Source organism: Drosophila hydei, unplaced genomic scaffold (assembly GCF_003285905.1).
Source record: "Drosophila hydei strain 15085-1641.00,03,60 unplaced genomic scaffold, DhydRS2 tig00008114-arrow-pilon, whole genome shotgun sequence".
In the NCBI taxonomy this organism is placed as follows: Eukaryota; Metazoa; Arthropoda; class Insecta; order Diptera; family Drosophilidae; genus Drosophila; species Drosophila hydei.
Window position 1 is genome coordinate 7,517,344 of NW_022045827.1, and position 7,294 is coordinate 7,524,637.

General features: G+C 38.9%; 1 protein-coding gene across 3 annotated transcripts in view; it reads right to left on the bottom strand.

The window, feature by feature from the left end:
* The window catches only part of LOC111601174, a 115,817-nt gene extending 111,164 nt beyond the window's left edge, over window positions 1–4,653 (bottom strand). For all 3 annotated transcript variants that reach the window (XM_030224439.1, XM_030224438.1, XM_030224436.1), the window contains exons 1-2: window positions 4,610–4,653; window positions 1,352–1,752 (exon numbers count right to left, since the gene is read on the bottom strand). The gene's annotated coding sequence lies outside the window, so the exon portion shown is untranslated. The remainder of the gene's footprint in view (window positions 1–1,351; window positions 1,753–4,609) is intronic.
* Window positions 4,654–7,294: the final 2,641 nt, after the last annotated feature.

The window sequence follows — 7,294 nt, forward strand, 5'->3', positions numbered from 1 at the left end:
AAAGTGAAAGTTTTGCACCTTCGCTACGGCCATAACAACGCAACAATTTAAACAGCTGAAGAAAACAAAACAAAGCAACCAAAGCGAGTCAGTTAGTTTGTCAGTCAGTTGGCTGGATGAATCTGCCCGCTATGGCAAACAGATGAGCCACGAACTTGTGAAAAATAAAAGAGAGAAAAAAATCACAACACACGACTCTGTGAAGATTGCTAAACAATGAATTTTACAAATGACTAGCAGCAAGTCCAAGCTGGCGCCGACTGACAAATGAGCTCAAGTTGCAGCCCATAACAAGCAGTGGCAGTATTTTTTTGCATTTGACCGAAAAAAGTCAAGCAAAAAATAAGTAGAAAACAAAGGCAGAGATAAGCTCACAATTTCATCAATAAAGTTTGCCAAAGTCGTGGGTACCAAAAAAAAAAAACAAATTTCGCCAATGTGCGTCTCTAAGCCACAACACTCGAGCTTTCAATCAGCAACTCGTAGAGCAGCAATCCTCAAATCCATTAAACAAAGCCGCACCACTCACAAAATTTGGTGCTCCGACCTTAGCTCGAAACTCTATTTTTGGTCACTTGTAAAACTTATTATTGGTGTTCGTCTCTTTCGTCATTTGCTGGGCAAATATTTTGAATTTCTTTAGTTTGACAGCTTGCTAAGTGTGTCAAGCGAGTATTTCGAATAATTATTTGTCATATTTTCCCCTATTTGCGCTGCAGAGAAAACAAACAACATTAGTGACAACGCAACTATACACTTATCTCCATCCTCATCTTCAACCGCGTCCCCAAAATAACAATTGACCAAGGGAGAGCAAGAGATTTGCACAAACGAAAGTGAAATGTTTACTTGCTTCGGGCTTGGTTGCGGATCTAAGCGCCTGACAACAAATATTTGTAATGGATTTCTTATCAAGTTTTTGAGCTAAAATTTGTACTGCAATTTCTAAGCTTTTGGGCTTTCACGAATAATTTAAATATATTTATTTAAGAACTTTAAATATTTAAGTTGAAGTTTCTTAATGCTATATAATTTTATCCATTTTATTTACAGAACATAGGTTTATTTAATATTATTAAAATGATATACTTTATGAAATTTGTTCCAAATAGCAATTTACAACCTTTTTTGAAATTCTACTAAAGAAAGAACTGAATCAAACTTTAAATTTTTACGCATATAACTATATTTTTTGTTTTAATATTTTCTTCTCTAAGTACTTTATTTTTAAAGATTTTCTTCACTTTTTTTTTTAAATTCTTTAAATTTACCTTAAAATAATCTTAAAATAGAATTTTCTTAGTTTCACTTAAATTTTACATCATGAACAGAGTAAAAAACATTTGCTCACCATTTTCTTCATCAAATTTCGGTCAAAATCAGTTCATACTGCCAACAGCTGCCAACGAAAAACAACGCCAGCAACAATTTGTTTCAAGACTTTGGTTTTGGCTGCGGCACAGCCGCCAAAAGCGCTTAAATACACACAAACACTCTCACACACACACAGAGAGAGATGCACACTCAGGCACTGTATAGGCACACACACACACTGAGCTGTACACAGACTTTTGGAATTTTGGTTGTTGTTATATTTAAGAAATATTATCGCTTTTCTTTTAACACTTGGCTGATGCCGATGATTTGCACGGTTCGCGTTGCGAATGGGGTTGGTTTTTCTTTCAATTTTCACAGGTAAAATTTAAAAAATTTATTTTTTATTTTATTGCGCACGCTTCACGAAAACTTTCACTGTAATTAAACGGTGCAGATTTTAAGAAAACAAATCAATTTTTGCTTTGGCTATGGATGCTGTTGAATGGCTAACAGCAGACCTCACAGATCCGCACACTGTTCAGCTGTTCAGCACTTTGATCGAAAAGTTGAGAGCTACTATAGTGAATGAATGTGAGAGAGAGAGAACCGCACCGCACGCGCGCTAAAAACGAACTGAAACACAATTCGAATTCGCCTTTGGTTCGAGCTGAAGCTGCTGAGGCTGCGAGTGCTGGAGCTCGATCCCGAAGCGTTGACGAAGTCGTCTTTGACGACCAGTGGAGACTTGAGACTAGTCTTCTCGTTCGTGTTTGCGTTCGTGTTGGTGCCGGTGTTGGTGTTGTTCGTGTTGTTAGTTGTTGGTTGTTAGGCAACTTTGCTGCCCACACGCTGCGCTGCTGCGTCGCTGCTGCTGCTGCTGAGGCTCTGCATGGTCCATTTTTGGCTTGGACCGCTCAGCAGAGAAAAAACCTGGCAATATATACACACATAGATATTTTTTCTTTTAGCTTTTGCTGTATGGACGCCTTTGCAGAAAATATTTTTCTTAGCTTTAGCTTTGATATTTGCTGGCTGCTGGGTGCTGGCAGCCCGTTGCTTCGACTTTTTGATTGACGTAATTTTTGCGCTTGATATTCACTTGAATTTCTTGTATTTCCACATTTAACTGTTTTGGTGTCACGCCCACAACACCCACGCTCACACACACACACGCTCACACAGAAATCGATAGCATTTGTGGGCGTTTCAAAAATTTTATTTACACATATGTTTCATGAAGTTTCTCAAGCTTTTGCTGAACTTTCGCTGAACGACATCGAGCGCTGCGAGTGGGCATATTATGGGCGTAACAACCTTAAAACGCGTGAGTTTTGACTCATTCCATTTGCTCGGTTGCTAAGTAAATCAAACGCCTTAAACTTTGCTCTTTAACTCTTGGACAAGCGGAAAAAACGAATGACTTGTGCAACAAACTTGTTTATGCAGCTTTTCATGACCTTGGGCGTGGGTGGCCAACTATTTGGACCATTCAACGGCAGTCAAAAAAGTTACCAAAGGCTTGGCTCCAGTAATACTTGATCAACTATTTGATGCTAATTTATTCAATGCAACTCCTACCAAAAGGTTTTGGCAATTTCCGCATACACCCAAAACCAAAAGGGTTACTAAGAGTCCTGCAGGGCTATCTTACGGTAACTTTATTTTTACTTATTCCTTCCTTCTTTATTGCTTTTTTGGAGCTTCTTGTCCGCACATTAATTTGTACGCCCCGTAATTATTGCATGCTGCAAATGAAGTATGAAAAAACATAAGCGCAAAACGTGTGCCACATACAAAGTACTTGTGAGGTAAGTGTATGGATTCATAAATATAATTAAAACTGCAGTCAGCTAAGCGAGGGTTGCGCGAGTAACATCGAGTAACATATATATATATATGTATATGTAATTAGAGAATAAAATACTTAAAATGGTTAAGAAAACTGACCAGAAGTTGTTGTCTACACTTATTAACTCTAAGAAAGTCACAGTTGCATAAAAATAGCTAAAGAGCAAGGCAGTAGCAGCAACTTGTGTAAATCATTTGACAACAAGTGCAGGGCTTCAGTTCAGAAAAACCCACACGCGTCGTCCTACACTTGGCATATTTAACACATTTAATGAAAAATCAACAATACATCAACATTTACGACGCGGCAGCGCCTCCGATCTACGAACTTGCTCTAGTCTCGATTCTCTACAAGAGCTGATGCCAGCCGCTGGCGCCAACAGCTTGTTGGCTTTATTAAGTTGTTGTTGTTGTTGCTGCTGTTCGGGCCCTAAGTTGCTGCTGTTGTCTGTTTTTATTAATAAGTCATATTTTTATATACTATGAATACAGCGCCGTAGCTGGAGGAGCGAGCCGCCTTCAGCCGCTCATAATTTATGTTGTATAGCAAGTGAAGCAGCAGCAGCGGCAGCAGCAGAAGCCATTGAGGCAGGATGACAAAAGTTGATGCAAGGGCAGGGCTACACAATAAGTCACTCACTCATTCACTCAGTCATATATTCACTGATTCACTTGGCTCATTCATAAAAGCAAAAGCTCTTTTTGATTAATTAAATGCAGCGACTGTGCGCTTTTTTTACTTCAACTTCGTTGCTGTTGTTGTTGTTGTTGCAGCTGCGAAAAGTGTGCCAGCAACTTGCGAGCTACTTATGATGTAAGTTTGTTGTTTTATTTTTTATGATTATTTACGATTTTTTTTTATTGCTTTATTAGCATTACACTATGGCAAAACGTTGAACGCCTTTTGTAGCATGCAGGAGGGGAAAGGAAAGTTTGTTGCTTAAGTCTTTTATATGCACTTTGCACCTGCTGCTCTGGAAAGCAACTCAAACGTGGCTGATGTCGCCGGCAATTTGCAATTTATTTATCGCCAGAAAAAAATATAGATATAAATGCTCTGCCCCAAATAGCAAATGAAATTGCTAGAAAATCGACGCACTCATTTGCGAAAATTCGCAAACTGAAATTTGCAAAAATATAAAATTCGCATAACAACAGCAAACAGCAAATAGTTTAGCTATGCGTTACGTAAGCGCTGATCGTTTTTGTCGGGTTTTTATCTTTTCTATAGCAAATTGCATGGCGTCAACAAATTAAACAAATAGCAATAGAAATTGTTGCTAATTTTGATGAATTTTGCATACGAACACTATAAAAACCAACATAACACCACACAAACAACAAACATCCAAGAAACTGAACAGCTGTGCAAATGTGTATTTCTAGATAGGAGGGCAGTCGACGCTGGGAGGGGCAGGGGATCTCGCGAGTGGGAAAAACCAACCGTTTCACAGAAAACTTTTGACGAGGTGCACACGACGCGACGTGCCGGCTAAGACTAACTGAGCGAGCGAGCTGCAGCGAAGCGTTTGAGCCAAGTCTATAGCCAAACAGCTGACGGCATTTGTCGGCCTTCGCCCCCCGCAGACGTCTCTAATGGGCAAACACACAAAAGGAAAACTAGTTTCGTTGAAATGTCTCTGGGCATTTGAAAATCAGTTTCTGTTCGCGTGTATAACAGTTGCTCACTAAACTGTGCTACTGCCAGAGAGCAATACACCTAAAGCGGTGGAGAGGGAGAGAGAGCGAGACCTGCTCGAGAGAGTGTGCAGTTAGAGGCAGTCGCATTTGTCGCTGGATAATTTGTATTTTTTTATTGTATTTGTCAAGTCAACTGATAAATTGAGTTGATATTGAAAATAAATTAATTATGGTCTATAAATTGGAACAGCAACACGAAATCGAATGTTTTCAAGATATTGCCTCTAAAGAAGATCGACTTGTACAATAAACACACTCAGTTCACTTGTGAACTTAAAGCAAACGAGTTTGTCGAACGTCATTTGATCATGAATCGAAAGTAAATTAATAAATGGATTTTGCAGTGCGAGACTAGTTTGTTGTATTCAAATCACATTCAGCCCAATCAGAACAATCAAGATAAACCAAATTTTTTGCAATCTTTTTGCATTAATCTTTCGTACTGGCATACAAATTGTTTTATAGCTTTTGAGACATTAATTTTATATGCATATGATTTTGACCTTAATCTGTATAGCACAGTTAACGTACAAATAAAGTGGGCCAAAGTTGGCAATTGAGTGCTGAAGAAACCTTTAGACACAATATCATACACAGCTTGGAGAGAGTTGAGGCTAACAATAAGAACTTTGATTAGCGATATGATATGATATATATATATGATATATATAGAGCTGTTCAAATAAGTTTTATCATTGGATTATGAATCAGAAGTCTTATGCTTGTTGAATATAACAACATATAATAATTCAAAAGTCTTACCCAATTTCAATATATTTGTTATAAATATAGATCTTTCTATATATATATTTATCTTTTATTTTCTAAGTCTTAATATTAGTTCTATATAAGTAAGACATGATAAAAGTTCGCTGAGCTCATTGCAAGTGCCCGCTCACGTTTCGTAGCTAGTGGGGCGGGGGAGATCTTTGATATATCTTTTAGATTACTTGGCTTGTAATTTCGGTGCAGTCGCTTAATTTAATTTATGCTGCATATATATATATATTTGAGTTGAAAGTCACGTTGCGCGTCGCTGGACCACGTAGACATCGTAAATGTTAATGTCGGTTGTTTATTTATGCTTCGCTTCAGCAAAATCAAAAAAAAAAGTTAAGGAAAGCCAAAAAACACATAAAAGAAACGTTTGTTGCAGTTTTTTGACTTTGGCGACGCTGTTTGCCGCTTTTCTCTATTTGTAGGGTTAATATTTACGCGCCGGGCTTGCATAATTGGCCAGTCCAAGGCACATACGCACGTCATGTGATTTATGTTTGTTTTTGCTTTTGTTGCAATTATATAAGCGCCAATGTGCGACGCGTGCTGACCCAAAAAGCAACATTGGCTACGGTAGTTGACGCCAACGCAGCACAGCGCAGCAGATGCGACTGCAGCAGCGACGGCGACTGCCAAATGCATGCAGCGTAAACAAGTTAACTTGACAGCTAAATGCAGTTAGACATTAGATGGCCAAGTGATGAGCCTGTGCCCCTGGCTCTGTTCCCGCCGTAGTCCCCCACTTGGCAGCTTTGCAAATTGCCTGGGACTCAGCCGAAAGCCGCCGTCAGTTGGTTGCCGTTGCAGTACCGTTGCTTGCCACACCAACCTACATAGCAGCGAGTACTCAAACTTGCACTCGCACTCACACTCACACTCATATCCGTATTCGCACTCGCAGTTGCAGTCGCCGTCTAACATGCTAAGCAGCCTAATACACTGCGACGCATGCGTGTGTGGAATGCAGCGGCAATGAGATAATTGCCAACTACCTGAAACTATGCCATCGGCTAAGAGATACCCTGTAAGTTTCTTAATTGAGAAGCTATGTTTGTTGTAATTGTGCTATTTTCGCTGAGATACTCTGTAGACTTAACAAATTTTCTAGTTTGGCAATTTGATTTTGATGCCATTAGCTGTGAGATCTGATTTGATATCCGTTTGGCACATTTCAAGTCTACTAATTGGATTATGGGGCAGCTAATTACAGATGTATCAATGCTTCTCGGAGAAATTTCAGTTATGCATGATTTAAGTGCGATTGATTTAAGCTAAGCTGACGTTTAAAATGTGCTCAGAGAGACATTGATAACCCAGTGTATATAGAGATACATGTGCAAGAGTCTTCTCAGTCCGATCAGCCATTTCCTAAAATATTAATAATAGAGCCTACAATTTAATTCAATTAAAGAGATTTTTATATATACTTCTTATATTATTTAATCGACTCTAAATTTGAAAAACAAATTTTAGAAATTAATCTGGCGTTGTTTTTTTGTTACTTTTTTTGCAGTTAAATTGTGTCAATTGGTCTGGCTGAGGGTCAAGCGCGGCCAATGCACGTCCGATTGTTGGCCAGCTGCGGCTGCTCACAGTGGAGCACAATTTCTGCTGCGTCTCTCTCTCTCTCTGTCTCTGGGTTTGCATTTTC